The following is a 25794-nucleotide window of genomic DNA, read 5'->3' as shown; positions in this document are numbered from 1 at the left end:
CAGAGGGACAGGGCCCCGGAAGCGGAAGGCTGGGGAGCAGGCGAAATTTCGAGCCCGAGTCTCGGGGCAGCCCTGGCCCCATGGGACGGCGTCAAGTAGGCGACGCCCGCAGGCCGAGAAGCAGGACCCATCGGCCTCGCCGCAGTCGGCCTCGCCGAGGGCTCCTTGGCGGGGTTCGTGAGCGAGCTCTCGCGATGCCAGCCCAGGCCCCGGGGGAAGGCCCTGCAGACGTGTGACGCCCGAAGCGAGTTCGCGAGGCGTTTTCCGGCCAATTCTCACGAGCGTTCTGCCCAAACCGGGATCGGTTTGGGCAGAACGCTCGTGAGAATTGGCCGGCGTTGGGCAGCCCTGCGGACCGCCCTGCTCTTCGTGGCCCAGGGCCCTTTCTCGCCCAGGGCGTGGTGCGGCCAGCCGGAAAACGTGTGGAAACGTCGCGGCCCACCCTGTGGCGCCGGCGAACGGGAGCGTTCCCGGAGCAGAGTTGAAAGGCGGGTGGCGGGAGGGCGTGCGCCTCGGGCTCCTGGGGCTGCTGGGGCGCCCAAAGAAGGGGCTGTCCTCAGTTGGGTCATGCAGATGTCTCTCGTTCCAAGGCTCTTCCGAAGCGCCGAGCTGCATCGCTGGCGACGGGATTGGGCGGGGGAGGCGTGGCCGCGGGTATCAGGATTCCCCAGGCGGAGGCACAGAGGGACAGGACCCCGGCAGCGGGAGGCTGGGGAGCAGGCGAAATTTCGAGCCCGAGTCTCAGGGCAGCCCTGGCCCCAGGGGACGGCGCCAAGGACGGGACCCCCGCAGGCAGAGGAGCAGGAGGTGTCGGCCTCGCCGCTGCCTGCCTCGCGGACGTCTTCCCGGCGAGGTTGGTGCGCGAGCGTTCGCGGTGCCGGGCCAGGCACAGGGGGGGCGGCCCGGTAGACGTGCTGCGCCCGAAGCGAGTTCGCCGAGCTTTTTCCGGCCAATTCTCACGAGCGTTCTGCCCAAACCAGGATCCGTTTGAGCAGAAAACTCGTGAAAAATGGCCGGCGTTGGGCAGCCCTGCGGACCGCCCTGCTCGCCGTCACCTAGGGCCCTTTCTCGTCCAGGGCATGCTGCGCTGCGGCCAGCCGGTAAACGCGTGGAAACGACGCGGGCCACAAGGGCGCGCCGGCGCAGGGGTGCGTTCACGGAGCAGAGTGGAAGGTCGGGTGGCGGCCGGGCGTGCGCCACCGTCATTCGGGTCGTTGGGGCGCCCAAGGATGGGGCTGACCTCATTGCGGACACGCAGGTTTATGTCGCTCCGAGGTTTCTCCGAAGCTCCGCAAGGCACCGTTGGCGCCAGAGTGGTGGAGAGATGCGTGGCCGCGGGACACAGGGTTCCCGATATGGAGGCCACGAGGGATAGGACCCCGGACGCAGAAGGCTGGGGAAGCAGGCGAGGGCTCGAGCCCGGGCTTCGTGACGGGTCCGGCCCCGTGGAACGGCGCCAGGGATGGGACCCCCGCAGGCCGAGGATCAGCAGGCGTCGGCCTCGCCGCAGTCGGCCTCATGGAAGGCTCCTGGGCGGGGTTCGTGAGCAAGCGCTCACGGTGCCAGGCCCGGCCCCGGGGGGACGCCCTGCAGACGTGTGACGCCCGAAGCGAGTTCGCCGGGCGTTTTCCGGCCAATTCTCACGAGCGTTCTGCCCAAACCGGGATCGGTTTGGGCAGAACGCTCGTGAGAATTGGCCGGCGTTGGGCAGCCCTGCGGACCGCCCTGCTCTCCCTGGCCCAGGTCCGTTCCTCGCCCGGGGCATGGGGCGGCCGCCCGGAAAACGTGCGAAAACGTCGCGGCCCACCCGGAGGCCCCGGCGCTGGGGAGCGTTCTCGGAGCAGAGTTGAAGGACGGGTGGCGGCCGGGCCTACGCTTCCGACTTGAGGGAGGATCGGGCGCCCAGGGATGGGGCTGACCTCAGTGGGGGCACGCAGGTTTCTCTCGCTCTGAGGTTGTCCGAAGCGCCGAAAGGCACCGTTGGCGCCGGTGTGGGAGGGGGAGGGGAGGCGCGGCCGCGGGACTCAGGGCTCCCCAGATGGAGGCACCGAGGGACAGGAACCCAGAAGCAGACGGCTGGCGAGCAGGCGAAACTGCGAGCCCGGGCTTCGTGGAGGGCCAGGCCCCGTGGAACAGCGCCAGGGAGAGGACCCCCGCAGGAGGATTAGCAGGAGGCATGGGCCGCGCCACACCCTGCCTCGCCGAGGGCTTCCTGGCGGGGATGGAGCGCGATGGCTCGCAATGCGGCGCCAGGTCCGGTGGTGCGGGGCGGCCGTGCAGACGTGGGGCGCCCGAAGCGAGTTCGCCGGGCGTTTTCCTGCCAGTTCTCACGAGCGTTCTGCCCAAACCAGGATGGGTTTGGGCAGAGCGCTCGTGAGAATTGGCCGGCGTTGGGCAGTCCTGCGGACCGCCCTGCTCTCCGGGGCCCAGGGTCCCTTCTCGCCCAGGGCATGCTGCGTGCGGGCCCCGGAAAACGCACACAATCGACCGGTCCCACCAGGGGGCGGTAGGGCAGGGGAGCGTTCCCGGAGCAGAGTTGACCGACGTGTGTCGGCAAGGCGAGCGCCTCCGTCTTTTCGGGCTGATGGGGAGCCCAAAGGTGGGGCTGTCCTCAGTTGGGCCACGCAGGTTTCTCTCGCTCCGAGGCTTGTCCCAAGCGCCGAAATGCACCGTTGGAGCCGGGGCGGGAGGCGGAGGCATTGTCACGGGCCTCGCGATTCCCAAGATGGAGGCACAGAGGGACAGGGCCCCGGAAGCGGAAGGCTGGGGAGCAGGCGAAATTTCGAGCCCGAGTCTCGGGGCAGCCCTGGCCCCATGGGACGGCGTCAAGTAGGCGACGCCCGCAGGCCGAGAAGCAGGACCCATCGGCCTCGCCGCAGTCGGCCTCGCCGAGGGCTCCTTGGCGGGGTTCGGGAGCGAGCTCTCGCGATGCCAGCCCAGGCCCCGGGGGAAGGCCCTGCAGACGTGTGACGCCCGAAGCGAGTTCGCGAGGCGTTTTCCGGCCAATTCTCACGAGCGTTCTGCCCAAACCGGGATCGGTTTGGGCAGAACGCTCGTGAGAATTGGCCGGCGTTGGGCAGCCCTGCGGACCGCCCTGCTCTTCGTGGCCCAGGGCCCTTTCTCGCCCAGGGCGTGGTGCGGCCAGCCGGAAAACGTGTGGAAACGTCGCGGCCCACCCTGTGGCGCCGGCGAACGGGAGCGTTCCCGGAGCAGAGTTGAAAGGCGGGTGGCGGGAGGGCGTGCGCCTCGGGCTCCTGGGGCTGCTGGGGCGCCCAAAGAAGGGGCTGTCCTCAGTTGGGTCATGCAGATGTCTCTCGTTCCAAGGCTCTTCCGAAGCGCCGAGCTGCATCGCTGGCGACGGGATTGGGCGGGGGAGGCGTGGCCGCGGGTATCAGGATTCCCCAGGCGGAGGCACAGAGGGACAGGACCCCGGCAGCGGGAGGCTGGGGAGCAGGCGAAATTTCGAGCCCGAGTCTCAGGGCAGCCCTGGCCCCAGGGGACGGCGCCAAGGACGGGACCCCCGCAGGCAGAGGAGCAGGAGGTGTCGGCCTCGCCGCTGCCTGCCTCGCGGACGTCTTCCCGGCGAGGTTGGTGCGCGAGCGTTCGCGGTGCCGGGCCAGGCACAGGGGGGGCGGCCCGGTAGACGTGCTGCGCCCGAAGCGAGTTCGCCGAGCTTTTTCCGGCCAATTCTCACGAGCGTTCTGCCCAAACCGGGATCCGTTTGAGCAGAAAACTCGTGAAAAATGGCCGGCGTTGGGCAGCCCTGCGGACCGCCCTGCTCGCCGTCACCTAGGGCCCTTTCTCGTCCAGGGCATGCTGCGCTGCGGCCAGCCGGTAAACGCGTGGAAACGACGCGGGCCACAAGGGCGCGCCGGCGCAGGGGTGCGTTCACGGAGCAGAGTGGAAGGTCGGGTGGCGGCCGGGCGTGCGCCACCGTCATTCGGGTCGTTGGGGCGCCCAAGGATGGGGCTGACCTCATTGCGGACACGCAGGTTTATGTCGCTGCGAGGTTTCTCCGAAGCTCCGCAAGGCACCGTTGGCGCCAGAGTGGTGGAGAGATGCGTGGCCGCGGGACACAGGGTTCCCGATATGGAGGCCACGAGGGATAGGACCCCGGACGCAGAAGGCTGGGGAAGCAGGCGAGGGCTCGAGCCCGGGCTTCGTGACGGGTCCGGCCCCGTGGAACGGCGCCAGGGATGGGACCCCCGCAGGCCGAGGATCAGCAGGCGTCGGCCTCGCCGCAGTCGGCCTCATGGAAGGCTCCTGGGCGGGGTTCGTGAGCAAGCGCTCACGGTGCCAGGCCCGGCCCCGGGGGGACGCCCTGCAGACGTGTGACGCCCGAAGCGAGTTCGCCGGGCGTTTTCCGGCCAATTCTCACGAGCGTTCTGCCCAAACCGGGATCGGTTTGGGCAGAACGCTCGTGAGAATTGGCCGGCGTTGGGCAGCCCTGCGGACCGCCCTGCTCTCCCTGGCCCAGGTCCGTTCCTCGCCCGGGACATGGGGCGGCCGCCCGGAAAACGTGCGAAAACGTCGCGGCCCACCCGGAGGCCCCGGCGCTGGGGAGCGTTCTCGGAGCAGAGTTGAAGGACGGGTGGCGGCCGGGCCTACGCTTCCGACTTGAGGGAGGATCGGGCGCCCAGGGATGGGGCTGACCTCAGTGGGGGCACGCAGGTTTCTCTCGCTCTGAGGTTGTCCGAAGCGCCGAAAGGCACCGTTGGCGCCGGTGTGGGAGGGGGAGGGGAGGCGCGGCCGCGGGACTCAGGGCTCCCCAGATGGAGGCACCGAGGGACAGGAACCCAGAAGCAGACGGCTGGCGAGCAGGCGAAACTGCGAGCCCGGGCTTCGTGGAGGGCCAGGCCCCGTGGAACAGCGCCAGGGAGAGGACCCCCGCAGGAGGATTAGCAGGAGGCATGGGCCGCGCCACACCCTGCCTCGCCGAGGGCTTCCTGGCGGGGATGGAGCGCGATGGCTCGCAATGCGGCGCCAGGTCCGGTGGTGCGGGGCGGCCGTGCAGACGTGGGGCGCCCGAAGCGAGTTCGCCGGGCGTTTTCCTGCCAGTTCTCACGAGCGTTCTGCCCAAACCAGGATGGGTTTGGGCAGAGCGCTCGTGAGAATTGGCCGGCGTTGGGCGGTCCTGCGGACCGCCCTGCTCTCCGGGGCCCAGGGTCCCTTCTCGCCCAGGGCATGCTGCGTGCGGGCCCCGGAAAACGCACACAATCGACCGGTCCCACCAGGGGGCGGTAGGGCAGGGGAGCGTTCCCGGAGCAGAGTTGACCGACGTGTGTCGGCAAGGCGAGCGCCTCCGTCTTTTCGGGCTGATGGGGAGCCCAAAGGTGGGGCTGTCCTCAGTTGGGCCACGCAGGTTTCTCTCGCTCCGAGGCTTGTCCCAAGCGCCGAAATGCACCGTTGGAGCCGGGGCGGGAGGCGGAGGCATTGTCACGGGCCTCGCGATTCCCAAGATGGAGGCACAGAGGGACAGGGCCCCGGAAGCGGAAGGCTGGGGAGCAGGCGAAATTTCGAGCCCGAGTCTCGGGGCAGCCCTGGCCCCATGGGACGGCGTCAAGTAGGCGACGCCCGCAGGCCGAGAAGCAGGACCCATCGGCCTCGCCGCAGTCGGCCTCGCCGAGGGCTCCTTGGCGGGGTTCGTGAGCGAGCTCTCGCGATGCCAGCCCAGGCCCCGGGGGAAGGCCCTGCAGACGTGTGACGCCCGAAGCGAGTTCGCGAGGCGTTTTCCGGCCAATTCTCACGAGCGTTCTGCCCAAACCGGGATCGGTTTGGGCAGAACGCTCGTGAGAATTGGCCGGCGTTGGGCAGCCCTGCGGACCGCCCTGCTCTTCGTGGCCCAGGGCCCTTTCTCGCCCAGGGCGTGGTGCGGCCAGCCGGAAAACGTGTGGAAACGTCGCGGCCCACCCTGTGGCGCCGGCGAACGGGAGCGTTCCCGGAGCAGAGTTGAAAGGCGGGTGGCGGGAGGGCGTGCGCCTCGGGCTCCTGGGGCTGCTGGGGCGCCCAAAGAAGGGGCTGTCCTCAGTTGGGTCATGCAGATGTCTCTCGTTCCAAGGCTCTTCCGAAGCGCCGAGCTGCATCGCTGGCGACGGGATTGGGCGGGGGAGGCGTGGCCGCGGGTATCAGGATTCCCCAGGCGGAGGCACAGAGGGACAGGACCCCGGCAGCGGGAGGCTGGGGAGCAGGCGAAATTTCGAGCCCGAGTCTCAGGGCAGCCCTGGCCCCAGGGGACGGCGCCAAGGACGGGACCCCCGCAGGCAGAGGAGCAGGAGGTGTCGGCCTCGCCGCTGCCTGCCTCGCGGACGTCTTCCCGGCGAGGTTGGTGCGCGAGCGTTCGCGGTGCCGGGCCAGGCACAGGGGGGGCGGCCCGGTAGACGTGCTGCGCCCGAAGCGAGTTCGCCGAGCTTTTTCCGGCCAATTCTCACGAGCGTTCTGCCCAAACCGGGATCCGTTTGAGCAGAAAACTCGTGAAAAATGGCCGGCGTTGGGCAGCCCTGCGGACCGCCCTGCTCGCCGTCACCTAGGGCCCTTTCTCGTCCAGGGCATGCTGCGCTGCGGCCAGCCGGTAAACGCGTGGAAACGACGCGGGCCACAAGGGCGCGCCGGCGCAGGGGTGCGTTCACGGAGCAGAGTGGAAGGTCGGGTGGCGGCCGGGCGTGCGCCACCGTCATTCGGGTCGTTGGGGCGCCCAAGGATGGGGCTGACCTCATTGCGGACACGCAGGTTTATGTCGCTCCGAGGTTTCTCCGAAGCTCCGCAAGGCACCGTTGGCGCCAGAGTGGTGGAGAGATGCGTGGCCGCGGGACACAGGGTTCCCGATATGGAGGCCACGAGGGATAGGACCCCGGACGCAGAAGGCTGGGGAAGCAGGCGAGGGCTCGAGCCCGGGCTTCGTGACGGGTCCGGCCCCGTGGAACGGCGCCAGGGATGGGACCCCCGCAGGCCGAGGATCAGCAGGCGTCGGCCTCGCCGCAGTCGGCCTCATGGAAGGCTCCTGGGCGGGGTTCGTGAGCAAGCGCTCACGGTGCCAGGCCCGGCCCCGGGGGGACGCCCTGCAGACGTGTGACGCCCGAAGCGAGTTCGCCGGGCGTTTTCCGGCCAATTCTCACGAGCGTTCTGCCCAAACCGGGATCGGTTTGGGCAGAACGCTCGTGAGAATTGGCCGGCGTTGGGCAGCCCTGCGGACCGCCCTGCTCTCCCTGGCCCAGGTCCGTTCCTCGCCCGGGGCATGGGGCGGCCGCCCGGAAAACGTGCGAAAACGTCGCGGCCCACCCGGAGGCCCCGGCGCTGGGGAGCGTTCTCGGAGCAGAGTTGAAGGACGGGTGGCGGCCGGGCCTACGCTTCCGACTTGAGGGAGGATCGGGCGCCCCGGGATGGGGCTGACCTCAGTGGGGGCACGCAGGTTTCTCTCGCTCTGAGGTTGTCCGAAGCGCCGAAAGGCACCGTTGGCGCCGGTGTGGGAGGGGGAGGGGAGGCGCGGCCGCGGGACTCAGGGCTCCCCAGATGGAGGCACCGAGGGACAGGAACCCAGAAGCAGACGGCTGGCGAGCAGGCGAAACTGCGAGCCCGGGCTTCGTGGAGGGCCAGGCCCCGTGGAACAGCGCCAGGGAGAGGACCCCCGCAGGAGGATTAGCAGGAGGCATGGGCCGCGCCACACCCTGCCTCGCCGAGGGCTTCCTGGCGGGGATGGAGCGCGATGGCTCGCAATGCGGCGCCAGGTCCGGTGGTGCGGGGCGGCCGTGCAGACGTGGGGCGCCCGAAGCGAGTTCGCCGGGCGTTTTCCTGCCAGTTCTCACGAGCGTTCTGCCCAAACCAGGATGGGTTTGGGCAGAGCGCTCGTGAGAATTGGCCGGCGTTGGGCAGTCCTGCGGACCGCCCTGCTCTCCGGGGCCCAGGGTCCCTTCTCGCCCAGGGCATGCTGCGTGCGGGCCCCGGAAAACGCACACAATCGACCGGTCCCACCAGGGGGCGGTAGGGCAGGGGAGCGTTCCCGGAGCAGAGTTGACCGACGTGTGTCGGCAAGGCGAGCGCCTCCGTCTTTTCGGGCTGATGGGGAGCCCAAAGGTGGGGCTGTCCTCAGTTGGGCCACGCAGGTTTCTCTCGCTCCGAGGCTTGTCCCAAGCGCCGAAATGCACCGTTGGAGCCGGGGCGGGAGGCGGAGGCATTGTCACGGGCCTCGCGATTCCCAAGATGGAGGCACAGAGGGACAGGGCCCCGGAAGCGGAAGGCTGGGGAGCAGGCGAAATTTCGAGCCCGAGTCTCGGGGCAGCCCTGGCCCCATGGGACGGCGTCAAGTAGGCGACGCCCGCAGGCCGAGAAGCAGGACCCATCGGCCTCGCCGCAGTCGGCCTCGCCGAGGGCTCCTTGGCGGGGTTCGGGAGCGAGCTCTCGCGATGCCAGCCCAGGCCCCGGGGGAAGGCCCTGCAGACGTGTGACGCCCGAAGCGAGTTCGCGAGGCGTTTTCCGGCCAATTCTCACGAGCGTTCTGCCCAAACCGGGATCGGTTTGGGCAGAACGCTCGTGAGAATTGGCCGGCGTTGGGCAGCCCTGCGGACCGCCCTGCTCTTCGTGGCCCAGGGCCCTTTCTCGCCCAGGGCGTGGTGCGGCCAGCCGGAAAACGTGTGGAAACGTCGCGGCCCACCCTGTGGCGCCGGCGAACGGGAGCGTTCCCGGAGCAGAGTTGAAAGGCGGGTGGCGGGAGGGCGTGCGCCTCGGGCTCCTGGGGCTGCTGGGGCGCCCAAAGAAGGGGCTGTCCTCAGTTGGGTCATGCAGATGTCTCTCGTTCCAAGGCTCTTCCGAAGCGCCGAGCTGCATCGCTGGCGACGGGATTGGGCGGGGGAGGCGTGGCCGCGGGTATCAGGATTCCCCAGGCGGAGGCACAGAGGGACAGGACCCCGGCAGCGGGAGGCTGGGGAGCAGGCGAAATTTCGAGCCCGAGTCTCAGGGCAGCCCTGGCCCCAGGGGACGGCGCCAAGGACGGGACCCCCGCAGGCAGAGGAGCAGGAGGTGTCGGCCTCGCCGCTGCCTGCCTCGCGGACGTCTTCCCGGCGAGGTTGGTGCGCGAGCGTTCGCGGTGCCGGGCCAGGCACAGGGGGGGCGGCCCGGTAGACGTGCTGCGCCCGAAGCGAGTTCGCCGAGCTTTTTCCGGCCAATTCTCACGAGCGTTCTGCCCAAACCGGGATCCGTTTGAGCAGAAAACTCGTGAAAAATGGCCGGCGTTGGGCAGCCCTGCGGACCGCCCTGCTCGCCGTCACCTAGGGCCCTTTCTCGTCCAGGGCATGCTGCGCTGCGGCCAGCCGGTAAACGCGTGGAAACGACGCGGGCCACAAGGGCGCGCCGGCGCAGGGGTGCATTCACGGAGCAGAGTGGAAGGTCGGGTGGCGGCCGGGCGTGCGCCACCGTCATTCGGGTCGTTGGGGCGCCCAAGGATGGGGCTGACCTCATTGCGGACACGCAGGTTTATGTCGCTGCGAGGTTTCTCCGAAGCTCCGCAAGGCACCGTTGGCGCCAGAGTGGTGGAGAGATGCGTGGCCGCGGGACACAGGGTTCCCGATATGGAGGCCACGAGGGATAGGACCCCGGACGCAGAAGGCTGGGGAAGCAGGCGAGGGCTCGAGCCCGGGCTTCGTGACGGGTCCGGCCCCGTGGAACGGCGCCAGGGATGGGACCCCCGCAGGCCGAGGATCAGCAGGCGTCGGCCTCGCCGCAGTCGGCCTCATGGAAGGCTCCTGGGCGGGGTTCGTGAGCAAGCGCTCACGGTGCCAGGCCCGGCCCCGGGGGGACGCCCTGCAGACGTGTGACGCCCGAAGCGAGTTCGCCGGGCGTTTTCCGGCCAATTCTCACGAGCGTTCTGCCCAAACCGGGATCGGTTTGGGCAGAACGCTCGTGAGAATTGGCCGGCGTTGGGCAGCCCTGCGGACCGCCCTGCTCTCCCTGGCCCAGGTCCGTTCCTCGCCCGGGGCATGGGGCGGCCGCCCGGAAAACGTGCGAAAACGTCGCGGCCCACCCGGAGGCCCCGGCGCTGGGGAGCGTTCTCGGAGCAGAGTTGAAGGACGGGTGGCGGCCGGGCCTACGCTTCCGACTTGAGGGAGGATCGGGCGCCCCGGGATGGGGCTGACCTCAGTGGGGGCACGCAGGTTTCTCTCGCTCTGAGGTTGTCCGAAGCGCCGAAAGGCACCGTTGGCGCCGGTGTGGGAGGGGGAGGGGAGGCGCGGCCGCGGGACTCAGGGCTCCCCAGATGGAGGCACCGAGGGACAGGAACCCAGAAGCAGACGGCTGGCGAGCAGGCGAAACTGCGAGCCCGGGCTTCGTGGAGGGCCAGGCCCCGTGGAACAGCGCCAGGGAGAGGACCCCCGCAGGAGGATTAGCAGGAGGCATGGGCCGCGCCACACCCTGCCTCGCCGAGGGCTTCCTGGCGGGGATGGAGCGCGATGGCTCGCAATGCGGCGCCAGGTCCGGTGGTGCGGGGCGGCCGTGCAGACGTGGGGCGCCCGAAGCGAGTTCGCCGGGCGTTTTCCTGCCAGTTCTCACGAGCGTTCTGCCCAAACCAGGATGGGTTTGGGCAGAGCGCTCGTGAGAATTGGCCGGCGTTGGGCGGTCCTGCGGACCGCCCTGCTCTCCGGGGCCCAGGGTCCCTTCTCGCCCAGGGCATGCTGCGTGCGGGCCCCGGAAAACGCACACAATCGATCGGTCCCACCAGGGGGCGGTAGGGCAGGGGAGCGTTCCCGGAGCAGAGTTGACCGACGTGTGTCGGCAAGGCGAGCGCCTCCGTCTTTTCGGGCTGATGGGGAGCCCAAAGGTGGGGCTGTCCTCAGTTGGGCCACGCAGGTTTCTCTCGCTCCGAGGCTTGTCCCAAGCGCCGAAATGCACCGTTGGAGCCGGGGCGGGAGGCGGAGGCATTGTCACGGGCCTCGCGATTCCCAAGATGGAGGCACAGAGGGACAGGGCCCCGGAAGCGGAAGGCTGGGGAGCAGGCGAAATTTCGAGCCCGAGTCTCGGGGCAGCCCTGGCCCCATGGGACGGCGTCAAGTAGGCGACGCCCGCAGGCCGAGAAGCAGGACCCATCGGCCTCGCCGCAGTCGGCCTCGCCGAGGGCTCCTTGGCGGGGTTCGTGAGCGAGCTCTCGCGATGCCAGCCCAGGCCCCGGGGGAAGGCCCTGCAGACGTGTGACGCCCGAAGCGAGTTCGCGAGGCGTTTTCCGGCCAATTCTCACGAGCGTTCTGCCCAAACCGGGATCGGTTTGGGCAGAACGCTCGTGAGAATTGGCCGGCGTTGGGCAGCCCTGCGGACCGCCCTGCTCTTCGTGGCCCAGGGCCCTTTCTCGCCCAGGGCGTGGTGCGGCCAGCCGGAAAACGTGTGGAAACGTCGCGGCCCACCCTGTGGCGCCGGCGAACGGGAGCGTTCCCGGAGCAGAGTTGAAAGGCGGGTGGCGGGAGGGCGTGCGCCTCGGGCTCCTGGGGCTGCTGGGGCGCCCAAAGAAGGGGCTGTCCTCAGTTGGGTCATGCAGATGTCTCTCGTTCCAAGGCTCTTCCGAAGCGCCGAGCTGCATCGCTGGCGACGGGATTGGGCGGGGGAGGCGTGGCCGCGGGTATCAGGATTCCCCAGGCGGAGGCACAGAGGGACAGGACCCCGGCAGCGGGAGGCTGGGGAGCAGGCGAAATTTCGAGCCCGAGTCTCAGGGCAGCCCTGGCCCCAGGGGACGGCGCCAAGGACGGGACCCCCGCAGGCAGAGGAGCAGGAGGTGTCGGCCTCGCCGCTGCCTGCCTCGCGGACGTCTTCCCGGCGAGGTTGGTGCGCGAGCGTTCGCGGTGCCGGGCCAGGCACAGGGGGGGCGGCCCGGTAGACGTGCTGCGCCCGAAGCGAGTTCGCCGAGCTTTTTCCGGCCAATTCTCACGAGCGTTCTGCCCAAACCGGGATCCGTTTGAGCAGAAAACTCGTGAAAAATGGCCGGCGTTGGGCAGCCCTGCGGACCGCCCTGCTCGCCGTCACCTAGGGCCCTTTCTCGTCCAGGGCATGCTGCGCTGCGGCCAGCCGGTAAACGCGTGGAAACGACGCGGGCCACAAGGGCGCGCCGGCGCAGGGGTGCGTTCACGGAGCAGAGTGGAAGGTCGGGTGGCGGCCGGGCGTGCGCCACCGTCATTCGGGTCGTTGGGGCGCCCAAGGATGGGGCTGACCTCATTGCGGACACGCAGGTTTATGTCGCTCCGAGGTTTCTCCGAAGCTCCGCAAGGCACCGTTGGCGCCAGAGTGGTGGAGAGATGCGTGGCCGCGGGACACAGGGTTCCCGATATGGAGGCCACGAGGGATAGGACCCCGGACGCAGAAGGCTGGGGAAGCAGGCGAGGGCTCGAGCCCGGGCTTCGTGACGGGTCCGGCCCCGTGGAACGGCGCCAGGGATGGGACCCCCGCAGGCCGAGGATCAGCAGGCGTCGGCCTCGCCGCAGTCGGCCTCATGGAAGGCTCCTGGGCGGGGTTCGTGAGCAAGCGCTCACGGTGCCAGGCCCGGCCCCGGGGGGACGCCCTGCAGACGTGTGACGCCCGAAGCGAGTTCGCCGGGCGTTTTCCGGCCAATTCTCACGAGCGTTCTGCCCAAACCGGGATCGGTTTGGGCAGAACGCTCGTGAGAATTGGCCGGCGTTGGGCAGCCCTGCGGACCGCCCTGCTCTCCCTGGCCCAGGTCCGTTCCTCGCCCGGGGCATGGGGCGGCCGCCCGGAAAACGTGCGAAAACGTCGCGGCCCACCCGGAGGCCCCGGCGCTGGGGAGCGTTCTCGGAGCAGAGTTGAAGGACGGGTGGCGGCCGGGCCTACGCTTCCGACTTGAGGGAGGATCGGGCGCCCAGGGATGGGGCTGACCTCAGTGGGGGCACGCAGGTTTCTCTCGCTCTGAGGTTGTCCGAAGCGCCGAAAGGCACCGTTGGCGCCGGTGTGGGAGGGGGAGGGGAGGCGCGGCCGCGGGACTCAGGGCTCCCCAGATGGAGGCACCGAGGGACAGGAACCCAGAAGCAGACGGCTGGCGAGCAGGCGAAACTGCGAGCCCGGGCTTCGTGGAGGGCCAGGCCCCGTGGAACAGCGCCAGGGAGAGGACCCCCGCAGGAGGATTAGCAGGAGGCATGGGCCGCGCCACACCCTGCCTCGCCGAGGGCTTCCTGGCGGGGATGGAGCGCGATGGCTCGCAATGCGGCGCCAGGTCCGGTGGTGCGGGGCGGCCGTGCAGACGTGGGGCGCCCGAAGCGAGTTCGCCGGGCGTTTTCCTGCCAGTTCTCACGAGCGTTCTGCCCAAACCAGGATGGGTTTGGGCAGAGCGCTCGTGAGAATTGGCCGGCGTTGGGCAGTCCTGCGGACCGCCCTGCTCTCCGGGGCCCAGGGTCCCTTCTCGCCCAGGGCATGCTGCGTGCGGGCCCCGGAAAACGCACACAATCGACCGGTCCCACCAGGGGGCGGTAGGGCAGGGGAGCGTTCCCGGAGCAGAGTTGACCGACGTGTGTCGGCAAGGCGAGCGCCTCCGTCTTTTCGGGCTGATGGGGAGCCCAAAGGTGGGGCTGTCCTCAGTTGGGCCACGCAGGTTTCTCTCGCTCCGAGGCTTGTCCCAAGCGCCGAAATGCACCGTTGGAGCCGGGGCGGGAGGCGGAGGCATTGTCACGGGCCTCGCGATTCCCAAGATGGAGGCACAGAGGGACAGGGCCCCGGAAGCGGAAGGCTGGGGAGCAGGCGAAATTTCGAGCCCGAGTCTCGGGGCAGCCCTGGCCCCACGGGACGGCGTCAAGTAGGCGACGCCCGCAGGCCGAGAAGCAGGACCCATCGGCCTCGCCGCAGTCGGCCTCGCCGAGGGCTCCTTGGCGGGGTTCGTGAGCGAGCTCTCGCGATGCCAGCCCAGGCCCCGGGGGAAGGCCCTGCAGACGTGTGACGCCCGAAGCGAGTTCGCGAGGCGTTTTCCGGCCAATTCTCACGAGCGTTCTGCCCAAACCGGGATCGGTTTGGGCAGAACGCTCGTGAGAATTGGCCGGCGTTGGGCAGCCCTGCGGACCGCCCTGCTCTTCGTGGCCCAGGGCCCTTTCTCGCCCAGGGCGTGGTGCGGCCAGCCGGAAAACGTGTGGAAACGTCGCGGCCCACCCTGTGGCGCCGGCGAACGGGAGCGTTCCCGGAGCAGAGTTGAAAGGCGGGTGGCGGGAGGGCGTGCGCCTCGGGCTCCTGGGGCTGCTGGGGCGCCCAAAGAAGGGGCTGTCCTCAGTTGGGTCATGCAGATGTCTCTCGTTCCAAGGCTCTTCCGAAGCGCCGAGCTGCATCGCTGGCGACGGGATTGGGCGGGGGAGGCGTGGCCGCGGGTATCAGGATTCCCCAGGCGGAGGCACAGAGGGACAGGACCCCGGCAGCGGGAGGCTGGGGAGCAGGCGAAATTTCGAGCCCGAGTCTCAGGGCAGCCCTGGCCCCAGGGGACGGCGCCAAGGACGGGACCCCCGCAGGCAGAGGAGCAGGAGGTGTCGGCCTCGCCGCTGCCTGCCTCGCGGACGTCTTCCCGGCGAGGTTGGTGCGCGAGCGTTCGCGGTGCCGGGCCAGGCACAGGGGGGGCGGCCCGGTAGACGTGCTGCGCCCGAAGCGAGTTCGCCGAGCTTTTTCCGGCCAATTCTCACGAGCGTTCTGCCCAAACCGGGATCCGTTTGAGCAGAAAACTCGTGAAAAATGGCCGGCGTTGGGCAGCCCTGCGGACCGCCCTGCTCGCCGTCACCTAGGGCCCTTTCTCGTCCAGGGCATGCTGCGCTGCGGCCAGCCGGTAAACGCGTGGAAACGACGCGGGCCACAAGGGCGCGCCGGCGCAGGGGTGCGTTCACGGAGCAGAGTGGAAGGTCGGGTGGCGGCCGGGCGTGCGCCACCGTCATTCGGGTCGTTGGGGCGCCCAAGGATGGGGCTGACCTCATTGCGGACACGCAGGTTTATGTCGCTCCGAGGTTTCTCCGAAGCTCCGCAAGGCACCGTTGGCGCCAGAGTGGTGGAGAGATGCGTGGCCGCGGGACACAGGGTTCCCGATATGGAGGCCACGAGGGATAGGACCCCGGACGCAGAAGGCTGGGGAAGCAGGCGAGGGCTCGAGCCCGGGCTTCGTGACGGGTCCGGCCCCGTGGAACGGCGCCAGGGATGGGACCCCCGCAGGCCGAGGATCAGCAGGCGTCGGCCTCGCCGCAGTCGGCCTCATGGAAGGCTCCTGGGCGGGGTTCGTGAGCAAGCGCTCACGGTGCCAGGCCCGGCCCCGGGGGGACGCCCTGCAGACGTGTGACGCCCGAAGCGAGTTCGCCGGGCGTTTTCCGGCCAATTCTCACGAGCGTTCTGCCCAAACCGGGATCGGTTTGGGCAGAACGCTCGTGAGAATTGGCCGGCGTTGGGCAGCCCTGCGGACCGCCCTGCTCTCCCTGGCCCAGGTCCGTTCCTCGCCCGGGGCATGGGGCGGCCGCCCGGAAAACGTGCGAAAACGTCGCGGCCCACCCGGAGGCCCCGGCGCTGGGGAGCGTTCTCGGAGCAGAGTTGAAGGACGGGTGGCGGCCGGGCCTACGCTTCCGACTTGAGGGAGGATCGGGCGCCCAGGGATGGGGCTGACCTCAGTGGGGGCACGCAGGTTTCTCTCGCTCTGAGGTTGTCCGAAGCGCCGAAAGGCACCGTTGGCGCCGGTGTGGGAGGGGGAGGGGAGGCGCGGCCGCGGGACTCAGGGCTCCCCAGATGGAGGCACCGAGGGACAGGAACCCAGAAGCAGACGGCTGGCGAGCAGGCGAAACTGCGAGCCCGGGCTTCGTGGAGGGCCAGGCCCCGTGGAACAGCGCCAGGGAGAGGACCCCCGCAGGAGGATTAGCAGGAGGCATGGGCCGCGCCACACCCTGCCTCGCCGAGGGCTTCCTGGCGGGGATGGAGCGCGATGGCTCGCAATGCGGCGCCAGGTCCGGTGGTGCGGGGCGGCCGTGCAGACGTGGGGCGCCCGAAGCGAGTTCGCCGGGCGTTTTCCTGCCAGTTCTCACGAGCGTTCTGCCCAAACCAGGATGGGTTTGGGCAGAGCGCTCGTGAGAATTGGCCGGCGTTGGGCAGTCCTGCGGACCGCCCTGCTCTCCGGGGCCCAGGGTCCCTTCCCGCCCAGGGCATGCTGCGTGCGGGCCCCGGAAAACGCACACAATCGACCGGTCCCACCAGGGGGCGGTAGGGCAGGGGAGCGTTCCCGGAGCAGAGTTGACCGACGTGTGTCGGCAAGGCGAGCGCCTCCGTCTTTTCGGGCTGATGGGGAGCCCAAAGGTGGGGCTGTCCTCAGTTGGGCCACGCAGGTTTCTCTCGCTCCGAGGCTTGTCCCAAGCGCCGAAATGCACCGTTGGAGCCGGGGCGGGAGGCGGAGGCATTGTCACGGGCCTCGCGATTCCCAAGATGGAGGCACAGAGGGACAGGGCCCCGGAAGCGGAAGGCTGGGGAGCAGGCGAAATTTCGAGCCCGAGTCTCGGGGCAGCCCTGGCCCCACGGGACGGCGTCAAGTAGGCGACGCCCGCAGGCCGAGAAGCAGGACCCATCGGCCTCGCCGCAGTCGGCCTCGCCGAGGGCTCCTTGGCGGGGTTCGTGAGCGAGCTCTCGCGATGCCAGCCCAGGCCCCGGGGGAAGGCCCTGCAGACGTGTGACGCCCGAAGCGAGTTCGCGAGGCGTTTTCCGGCCAATTCTCACGAGCGTTCTGCCCAAACCGGGATCGGTTTGGGCAGAACGCTCGTGAGAATTGGCCGGCGTTGGGCAGCCCTGCGGACCGCCCTGCTCTTCGTGGCCCAGGGCCCTTTCTCGCCCAGGGCGTGGTGCGGCCAGCCGGAAAACGTGTGGAAACGTCGCGGCCCACCCTGTGGCGCCGGCGAACGGGAGCGTTCCCGGAGCAGAGTTGAAAGGCGGGTGGCGGGAGGGCGTGCGCCTCGGGCTCCTGGGGCTGCTGGGGCGCCCAAAGAAGGGGCTGTCCTCAGTTGGGTCATGCAGATGTCTCTCGTTCCAAGGCTCTTCCGAAGCGCCGAGCTGCATCGCTGGCGACGGGATTGGGCGGGGGAGGCGTGGCCGCGGGTATCAGGATTCCCCAGGCGGAGGCACAGAGGGACAGGACCCCAGCAGCGGGAGGCTGGGGAGCAGGCGAAATTTCGAGCCCGAGTCTCAGGGCAGCCCTGGCCCCAGGGGACGGCGCCAAGGACGGGACCCCCGCAGGCAGAGGAGCAGGAGGTGTCGGCCTCGCCGCTGCCTGCCTCGCGGACGTCTTCCCGGCGAGGTTGGTGCGCGAGCGTTCGCGGTGCCGGGCCAGGCACAGGGGGGGCGGCCCGGTAGACGTGCTGCGCCCGAAGCGAGTTCGCCGAGCTTTTTCCGGCCAATTCTCACGAGCGTTCTGCCCAAACCGGGATCCGTTTGAGCAGAAAACTCGTGAAAAATGGCCGGCGTTGGGCAGCCCTGCGGACCGCCCTGCTCGCCGTCACCTAGGGCCCTTTCTCGTCCAGGGCATGCTGCGCTGCGGCCAGCCGGTAAACGCGTGGAAACGACGCGGGCCACAAGGGCGCGCCGGCGCAGGGGTGCGTTCACGGAGCAGAGTGGAAGGTCGGGTGGCGGCCGGGCGTGCGCCACCGTCATTCGGGTCGTTGGGGCGCCCAAGGATGGGGCTGACCTCATTGCGGACACGCAGGTTTATGTCGCTCCGAGGTTTCTCCGAAGCTCCGCAAGGCACCGTTGGCGCCAGAGTGGTGGAGAGATGCGTGGCCGCGGGACACAGGGTTCCCGATATGGAGGCCACGAGGGATAGGACCCCGGACGCAGAAGGCTGGGGAAGCAGGCGAGGGCTCGAGCCCGGGCTTCGTGACGGGTCCGGCCCCGTGGAACGGCGCCAGGGATGGGACCCCCGCAGGCCGAGGATCAGCAGGCGTCGGCCTCGCCGCAGTCGGCCTCATGGAAGGCTCCTGGGCGGGGTTCGTGAGCAAGCGCTCACGGTGCCAGGCCCGGCCCCGGGGGGACGCCCTGCAGACGTGTGACGCCCGAAGCGAGTTCGCCGGGCGTTTTCCGGCCAATTCTCACGAGCGTTCTGCCCAAACCGGGATCGGTTTGGGCAGAACGCTCGTGAGAATTGGCCGGCGTTGGGCAGCCCTGCGGACCGCCCTGCTCTCCCTGGCCCAGGTCCGTTCCTCGCCCGGGGCATGGGGCGGCCGCCCGGAAAACGTGCGAAAACGTCGCGGCCCACCCGGAGGCCCCGGCGCTGGGGAGCGTTCTCGGAGCAGAGTTGAAGGACGGGTGGCGGCCGGGCCTACGCTTCCGACTTGAGGGAGGATCGGGCGCCCAGGGATGGGGCTGACCTCAGTGGGGGCACGCAGGTTTCTCTCGCTCTGAGGTTGTCCGAAGCGCCGAAAGGCACCGTTGGCGCCGGTGTGGGAGGGGGAGGGGAGGCGCGGCCGCGGGACTCAGGGCTCCCCAGATGGAGGCACCGAGGGACAGGAACCCAGAAGCAGACGGCTGGCGAGCAGGCGAAACTGCGAGCCCGGGCTTCGTGGAGGGCCAGGCCCCGTGGAACAGCGCCAGGGAGAGGACCCCCGCAGGAGGATTAGCAGGAGGCATGGGCCGCGCCACACCCTGCCTCGCCGAGGGCTTCCTGGCGGGGATGGAGCGCGATGGCTCGCAATGCGGCGCCAGGTCCGGTGGTGCGGGGCGGCCGTGCAGACGTGGGGCGCCCGAAGCGAGTTCGCCGGGCGTTTTCCTGCCAGTTCTCACGAGCGTTCTGCCCAAACCAGGATGGGTTTGGGCAGAGCGCTCGTGAGAATTGGCCGGCGTTGGGCAGTCCTGCGGACCGCCCTGCTCTCCGGGGCCCAGGGTCCCTTCTCGCCCAGGGCATGCTGCGTGCGGGCCCCGGAAAACGCACACAATCGACCGGTCCCACCAGGGGGCGGTAGGGCAGGGGAGCGTTCCCGGAGCAGAGTTGACCGACGTGTGTCGGCAAGGCGAGCGCCTCCGTCTTTTCGGGCTGATGGGGAGCCCAAAGATGGGGCTGTCCTCAGTTGGGCCACGCAGGTTTCTCTCGCTCCGAGGCTTGTCCCAAGCGCCGAAATGCACCGTTGGAGCCGGGGCGGGAGGCGGAGGCATTGTCACGGGCCTCGCGATTCCCAAGATGGAGGCACAGAGGGACAGGGCCCCGGAAGCGGAAGGCTGGGGAGCAGGCGAAATTTCGAGCCCGAGTCTCGGGGCAGCCCTGGCCCCATGGGACGGCGTCAAGTAGGCGACGCCCGCAGGCCGAGAAGCAGGACCCATCGGCCTCGCCGCAGTCGGCCTCGCCGAGGGCTCCTTGGCGGGGTTCGTGAGCGAGCTCTCGCGATGCCAGCCCAGGCCCCGGGGGAAGGCCCTGCAGACGTGTGACGCCCGAAGCGAGTTCGCGAGGCGTTTTCCGGCCAATTCTCACGAGCGTTCTGCCCAAACCGGGATCGGTTTGGGCAGAACGCTCGTGAGAATTGGCCGGCGTTGGGCAGCCCTGCGGACCGCCCTGCTCTTCGTGGCCCAGGGCCCTTTCTCGCCCAGGGCGTGGTGCGGCCAGCCGGAAAACGTGTGGAAACGTCGCGGCCCACCCTGTGGCGCCGGCGAACGGGAGCGTTCCCGGAGCAGAGTTGAAAGGCGGGTGGCGGGAGGGCGTGCGCCTCGGGCTCCTGGGGCTGCTGGGGCGCCCAAAGAAGGGGCTGTCCTCAGTTGGGTCATGCAGATGTCTCTCGTTCCAAGGCTCTTCCGAAGCGCCGAGCTGCATCGCTGGCGACGGGATTGGGCGGGGGAGGCGTGGCCGCGGGTATCAGGATTCCCCAGGCGGAGGCACAGAGGGACAGGACCCCGGCAGCGGGAGGCTGGGGAGCAGGCGAAATTTCGAGCCCGAGTCTCAGGGCAGCCCTGGCCCCAGGGGACGGCGCCAAGGACGGGACCCCCGCAGGCAGAGGAGCAGGAGGTGTCGGCCTCGCCGCTGCCTGCCTCGCGGACGTCTTCCCGGCGAGGTTGGTGCGCGAGCGTTCGCGGTGCCGGGCCAGGCACAGGGGGGGCGGCCCGGTAGACGTGCTGCGCCCGAAGCGAGTTCGCCGAGCTTTTTCCGGCCAATTCTCACGAGCGTTCTGCCCAAACCGGGATCCGTTTGAGCAGAAAACTCGTGAAAAATGGCCGGCGTTGGGCAGCCCTGCGGACCGCCCTGCTCGCCGTCACCTAGGGCCCTTTCTCGTCCAGGGCATGCTGCGCTGCGGCCAGCCGGTAAACGCGTGGAAACGACGCGGGCCACAAGGGCGCGCCGGCGCAGGGGTGCGTTCACGGAGCAGAGTGGAAGGTCGGGTGGCGGCCGGGCGTGCGCCACCGTCATTCGGGTCGTTGGGGCGCCCAAGGATGGGGCTGACCTCATTGCGGACACGCAGGTTTATGTCGCTCCGAGGTTTCTCCGAAGCTCCGCAAGGCACCGTTGGCGCCAGAGTGGTGGAGAGATGCGTGGCCGCGGGACACAGGGTTCCCGATATGGAGGCCACGAGGGATAGGACCCCGGACGCAGAAGGCTGGGGAAGCAGGCGAGGGCTCGAGCCCGGGCTTCGTGACGGGTCCGGCCCCGTGGAACGGCGCCAGGGATGGGACCCCCGCAGGCCGAGGATCAGCAGGCGTCGGCCTCGCCGCAGTCGGCCTCATGGAAGGCTCCTGGGCGGGGTTCGTGAGCAAGCGCTCACGGTGCCAGGCCCGGCCCCGGGGGGACGCCCTGCAGACGTGTGACGCCCGAAGCGAGTTCGCCGGGCGTTTTCCGGCCAATTCTCACGAGCGTTCTGCCCAAACCGGGATCGGTTTGGGCAGAACGCTCGTGAGAATTGGCCGGCGTTGGGCAGCCCTGCGGACCGCCCTGCTCTCCCTGGCCCAGGTCCGTTCCTCGCCCGGGGCATGGGGCGGCCGCCCGGAAAACGTGCGAAAACGTCGCGGCCCACCCGGAGGCCCCGGCGCTGGGGAGCGTTCTCGGAGCAGAGTTGAAGGACGGGTGGCGGCCGGGCCTACGCTTCCGACTTGAGGGAGGATCGGGCGCCCAGGGATGGGGCTGACCTCAGTGGGGGCACGCAGGTTTCTCTCGCTCTGAGGTTGTCCGAAGCGCCGAAAGGCACCGTTGGCGCCGGTGTGGGAGGGGGAGGGGAGGCGCGGCCGCGGGACTCAGGGCTCCCCAGATGGAGGCACCGAGGGACAGGAACCCAGAAGCAGACGGCTGGCGAGCAGGCGAAACTGCGAGCCCGGGCTTCGTGGAGGGCCAGGCCCCGTGGAACAGCGCCAGGGAGAGGACCCCCGCAGGAGGATTAGCAGGAGGCATGGGCCGCGCCACACCCTGCCTCGCCGAGGGCTTCCTGGCGGGGATGGAGCGCGATGGCTCGCAATGCGGCGCCAGGTCCGGTGGTGCGGGGCGGCCGTGCAGACGTGGGGCGCCCGAAGCGAGTTCGCCGGGCGTTTTCCTGCCAGTTCTCACGAGCGTTCTGCCCAAACCAGGATGGGTTTGGGCAGAGCGCTCGTGAGAATTGGCCGGCGTTGGGCAGTCCTGCGGACCGCCCTGCTCTCCGGGGCCCAGGGTCCCTTCTCGCCCAGGGCATGCTGCGTGCGGGCCCCGGAAAACGCACACAATCGACCGGTCCCACCAGGGGGCGGTAGGGCAGGGGAGCGTTCCCGGAGCAGAGTTGACCGACGTGTGTCGGCAAGGCGAGCGCCTCCGTCTTTTCGGGCTGATGGGGAGCCCAAAGGTGGGGCTGTCCTCAGTTGGGCCACGCAGGTTTCTCTCGCTCCGAGGCTTGTCCCAAGCGCCGAAATGCACCGTTGGAGCCGGGGCGGGAGGCGGAGGCATTGTCACGGGCCTCGCGATTCCCAAGATGGAGGCACAGAGGGACAGGGCCCCGGAAGCGGAAGGCTGGGGAGCAGGCGAAATTTCGAGCCCGAGTCTCGGGGCAGCCCTGGCCCCACGGGACGGCGTCAAGTAGGCGACGCCCGCAGGCCGAGAAGCAGGACCCATCGGCCTCGCCGCAGTCGGCCTCGCCGAGGGCTCCTTGGCGGGGTTCGTGAGCGAGCTCTCGCGATGCCAGCCCAGGCCCCGGGGGAAGGCCCTGCAGACGTGTGACGCCCGAAGCGAGTTCGCGAGGCGTTTTCCGGCCAATTCTCACGAGCGTTCTGCCCAAACCGGGATCGGTTTGGGCAGAACGCTCGTGAGAATTGGCCGGCGTTGGGCAGCCCTGCGGACCGCCCTGCTCTTCGTGGCCCAGGGCCCTTTCTCGCCCAGGGCGTGGTGCGGCCAGCCGGAAAACGTGTGGAAACGTCGCGGCCCACCCTGTGGCGCCGGCGAACGGGAGCGTTCCCGGAGCAGAGTTGAAAGGCGGGTGGCGGGAGGGCGTGCGCCTCGGGCTCCTGGGGCTGCTGGGGCGCCCAAAGAAGGGGCTGTCCTCAGTTGGGTCATGCAGATGTCTCTCGTTCCAAGGCTCTTCCGAAGCGCCGAGCTGCATCGCTGGCGACGGGATTGGGCGGGGGAGGCGTGGCCGCGGGTATCAGGATTCCCCAGGCGGAGGCACAGAGGGACAGGACCCCGGCAGCGGGAGGCTGGGGAGCAGGCGAAATTTCGAGCCCGAGTCTCAGGGCAGCCCTGGCCCCAGGGGACGGCGCCAAGGACGGGACCCCCGCAGGCAGAGGAGCAGGAGGTGTCGGCCTCGCCGCTGCCTGCCTCGCGGACGTCTTCCCGGCGAGGTTGGTGCGCGAGCGTTCGCGGTGCCGGGCCAGGCACAGGGGGGGCGGCCCGGTAGACGTGCTGCGCCCGAAGCGAGTTCGCCGAGCTTTTTCCGGCCAATTCTCACGAGCGTTCTGCCCAAACCGGGATCCGTTTGAGCAGAAAACTCGTGAAAAATGGCCGGCGTTGGGCAGCCCTGCGGACCGCCCTGCTCGCCGTCACCTAGGGCCCTTTCTCGTCCAGGGCATGCTGCGCTGCGGCCAGCCGGTAAACGCGTGGAAACGACGCGGGCCACAAGGGCGCGCCGGCGCAGGGGTGCGTTCACGGAGCAGAGTGGAAGGTCGGGTGGCGGCCGGGCGTGCGCCACCGTCATTCGGGTCGTTGGGGCGCCCAAGGATGGGGCTGACCTCATTGCGGACACGCAGGTTTATGTCGCTCCGAGGTTTCTCCGAAGCTCCGCAAGGCACCGTTGGCGCCAGAGTGGTGGAGAGATGCGTGGCCGCGGGACACAGGGTTCCCGATATGGAGGCCACGAGGGATAGGACCCCGGACGCAGAAGGCTGGGGAAGCAGGCGAGGGCTCGAGCCCGGGCTTCGTGACGGGTCCGGCCCCGTGGAACGGCGCCAGGGATGGGACCCCCGCAGGCCGAGGATCAGCAGGCGTCGGCCTCGCCGCAGTCGGCCTCATGGAAGGCTCCTGGGCGGGGTTCGTGAGCAAGCGCTCACGGTGCCAGGCCCGGCCCCGGGGGGACGCCCTGCAGACGTGTGACGCCCGAAGCGAGTTCGCCGGGCGTTTTCCGGCCAATTCTCACGAGCGTTCTGCCCAAACCGGGATCGGTTTGGGCAGAACGCTCGTGAGAATTGGCCGGCGTTGGGCAGCCCTGCGGACCGCCCTGCTCTCCCTGGCCCAGGTCCGTTCCTCGCCCGGGGCATGGGGCGGCCGCCCGGAAAACGTGCGAAAACGTCGCGGCCCACCCGGAGGCCCCGGCGCTGGGGAGCGTTCTCGGAGCAGAGTTGAAGGACGGGTGGCGGCCGGGCCTACGCTTCCGACTTGAGGGAGGATCGGGCGCCCAGGGATGGGGCTGACCTCAGTGGGGGCACGCAGGTTTCTCTCGCTCTGAGGTTGTCCGAAGCGCCGAAAGGCACCGTTGGCGCCGGTGTGGGAGGGGGAGGGGAGGCGCGGCCGCGGGACTCAGGGCTCCCCAGATGGAGGCACCGAGGGACAGGAACCCAGAAGCAGACGGCTGGCGAGCAGGCGAAACTGCGAGCCCGGGCTTCGTGGAGGGCCAGGCCCCGTGGAACAGCGCCAGGGAGAGGACCCCCGCAGGAGGATTAGCAGGAGGCATGGGCCGCGCCACACCCTGCCTCGCCGAGGGCTTCCTGGCGGGGATGGAGCGCGATGGCTCGCAATGCGGCGCCAGGTCCGGTGGTGCGGGGCGGCCGTGCAGACGTGGGGCGCCCGAAGCGAGTTCGCCGGGCGTTTTCCTGCCAGTTCTCACGAGCGTTCTGCCCAAACCAGGATGGGTTTGGGCAGAGCGCTCGTGAGAATTGGCCGGCGTTGGGCAGTCCTGCGGACCGCCCTGCTCTCCGGGGCCCAGGGTCCCTTCTCGCCCAGGGCATGCTGCGTGCGGGCCCCGGAAAACGCACACAATCGACCGGTCCCACCAGGGGGCGGTAGGGCAGGGGAGCGTTCCCGGAGCAGAGTTGACCGACGTGTGTCGGCAAGGCGAGCGCCTCCGTCTTTTCGGGCTGATGGGGAGCCCAAAGGTGGGGCTGTCCTCAGTTGGGCCACGCAGGTTTCTCTCGCTCCGAGGCTTGTCCCAAGCGCCGAAATGCACCGTTGGAGCCGGGGCGGGAGGCGGAGGCATTGTCACGGGCCTCGCGATTCCCAAGATGGAGGCACAGAGGGACAGGGCCCCGGAAGCGGAAGGCTGGGGAGCAGGCGAAATTTCGAGCCCGAGTCTCGGGGCAGCCCTGGCCCCATGGGACGGCGTCAAGTAGGCGACGCCCGCAGGCCGAGAAGCAGGACCCATCGGCCTCGCCGCAGTCGGCCTCGCCGAGGGCTCCTTGGCGGGGTTCGTGAGCGAGCTCTCGCGATGCCAGCCCAGGCCCCGGGGGAAGGCCCTGCAGACGTGTGACGCCCGAAGCGAGTTCGCGAGGCGTTTTCCGGCCAATTCTCACGAGCGTTCTGCCCAAACCGGGATCGGTTTGGGCAGAACGCTCGTGAGAATTGGCCGGCGTTGGGCAGCCCTGCGGACCGCCCTGCTCTTCGTGGCCCAGGGCCCTTTCTCGCCCAGGGCGTGGTGCGGCCAGCCGGAAAACGTGTGGAAACGTCGCGGCCCACCCTGTGGCGCCGGCGAACGGGAGCGTTCCCGGAGCAGAGTTGAAAGGCGGGTGGCGGGAGGGCGTGCGCCTCGGGCTCCTGGGGCTGCTGGGGCGCCCAAAGAAGGGGCTGTCCTCAGTTGGGTCATGCAGATGTCTCTCGTTCCAAGGCTCTTCCGAAGCGCCGAGCTGCATCGCTGGCGACGGGATTGGGCGGGGGAGGCGTGGCCGCGGGTATCAGGATTCCCCAGGCGGAGGCACAGAGGGACAGGACCCCGGCAGCGGGAGGCTGGGGAGCAGGCGAAATTTCGAGCCCGAGTCTCAGGGCAGCCCTGGCCCCAGGGGACGGCGCCAAGGACGGGACCCCCGCAGGCAGAGGAGCAGGAGGTGTCGGCCTCGCCGCTGCCTGCCTCGCGGACGTCTTCCCGGCGAGGTTGGTGCGCGAGCGTTCGCGGTGCCGGGCCAGGCACAGGGGGGGCGGCCCGGTAGACGTGCTGCGCCCGAAGCGAGTTCGCCGAGCTTTTTCCGGCCAATTCTCACGAGCGTTCTGCCCAAACCGGGATCCGTTTGAGCAGAAAACTCGTGAAAAATGGCCGGCGTTGGGCAGCCCTGCGGACCGCCCTGCTCGCCGTCACCTAGGGCCCTTTCTCGTCCAGGGCATGCTGCGCTGCGGCCAGCCGGTAAACGCGTGGAAACGACGCGGGCCACAAGGGCGCGCCGGCGCAGGGGTGCGTTCACGGAGCAGAGTGGAAGGTCGGGTGGCGGCCG

Source organism: Neovison vison, chromosome 11 (assembly GCF_020171115.1).
Source record: "Neovison vison isolate M4711 chromosome 11, ASM_NN_V1, whole genome shotgun sequence".
NCBI lineage: Eukaryota > Metazoa > Chordata > Mammalia > Carnivora > Mustelidae > Neogale > Neogale vison.
Note: the sequence above shows the minus strand (reverse complement) of the source record.